We start from the raw sequence: 1,785 nt of genomic DNA on the forward strand, positions 1-1,785 counted from the left end.
CATTTTGTCTTCAGCGATCTGTCGATCTGTCAGGAGGGTGAGCATCACAGAATGCCAGTGTTCTTGCATTGAGGGAGGACTTGAGCAGAGGCCCAACATCCATCCACTGGAAACAGATCTTTGCAACCCATATCACAAAGGGCAAATCATCTTGCATAGTTAAAAACCAACAAGTAGACCAAATAAGTCTATGTGCAACCACTGGAAAAGCTAGCCAATGACTTTGTGGGCAGCCCACAGCAAAGGACATGGCTGCTAAACATATGAAAAGATGCTCAGCCTCACTTGTCAGAAGAAGACAAAGGAAAGCACAGTAGTAGCATAACCGGGTCAGCCACATCCAGATGTTTGCTAACATGACTCTATTTGCAGGGCTCGGGGGAAACAGACCCTTTGGTGAACTGCTGGTGGATCTGTAGATTGGTACACCGCTACTGAGGCTCATTTGGCATTATCTCTCAAGATTATGAATGCACATTCTTTCTGATGCACCCTTCACTTCTGGGACTGACTCCCACAATTCTGTTTGTCCTCATGAGAACCACTATGTTTACGGTTTTCATTGCAGCATTGTTTGTGATGACGAAAGATTAGAAGTAACTCATGTGTTCATCAATGGGAAATTGGTCAGATAAATCTCAATGCATCCTTACCACAAAATACATACTACATAGTTTTGACAAAGAATGAGAAAGTTCTCCAGGCTATCGTTAAGTTAAAAAAAGGTACGGCACTGAACAGGGTGTTTACTATGATACTTCCCATATAAGTGAAAAGAGAAGGAAGCCAAGAATATGCACTAGAGCTTGAGTAAAGAGATTCTAGAAGTGTGCACAGACACATAACAGTGCTTCTAGGTTCAGGTGGGAATGTGTGGGTTGGGACAGAAAGGGGGCGTGACCCTTCACTGTATACCTTTTCATATTTTTAAAATTCAGGGGCAATGTGAATGTTTATCTACTTTAAGAAAGTAAATGAACACAACGTTGGCACACCTATTGGAACAATTAACATTAAAAAGACTGACTACACCAGGTTTGGACAAAGATATGGAATAACTGGCCCTCTTATAGCCTGCTGGCAAGAGTATAAAAGTCAAGCAAGTTCCTGCCACATAATCCGGCCATTTCATCCATGGGTGTTCACGCAAGAGAAGGGAGAGCAGATGGACAGAGATTTATTCATGGAGAAGCTGACTAGACAGCTTTGTTTATAATAATCAAAAACTAGAGCCAACTCAGATGTCCTCACCAGGTGAGTGAATGGATAAACACATTGTGATTACAGCCTCTCAAGGAACAGATGGATGAGACGTCGCGGGTCATCTCAGTTCCGCGGAAGGAAGAGGACCGATGGAAAAGAGAACGTGCTATATGGTTTCCTTTACACAGGATCCTAGGAAAGAGTGAAAGCCGGTCAGCAGCTGCCTGCGGGAGGGCAACGACTGGGGAAGGGGCAAGAGGGAGAGATTGCAGTGGGTCTTTAGGAAACTTTGGGGTGTTACGGTCCTGTTCCTTATCTTGACTGGCTTTGTGGGTCTAGACATAGGTCAGCACCCTTCCAATTATGTACTTTAAACATGTTCAGTCTATTGTATATTGATTGTATCTCCCTAGAGCTGTTTATAAAATAATGTTGAGGTGAAAAGCTAAGGGTGATCGCCAGTGAACTCTTTCAAGTAAGAGAGATGCCAAAAGGCCACTGACCATGAGACACTGTAAGTGCTACACTAGAGACGGTGAGAAATGGGGACCAGGGACAATGGTGACTCTTCCTGTTGGGTTC

The sequence above is a fragment of the Echinops telfairi genome, unplaced genomic scaffold (assembly GCF_000313985.2).
Source record: "Echinops telfairi isolate 266 unplaced genomic scaffold, ASM31398v2 ScPeMD7_12;HRSCAF=54, whole genome shotgun sequence".
NCBI classification, from domain to species: Eukaryota; Metazoa; Chordata; class Mammalia; order Afrosoricida; family Tenrecidae; genus Echinops; species Echinops telfairi.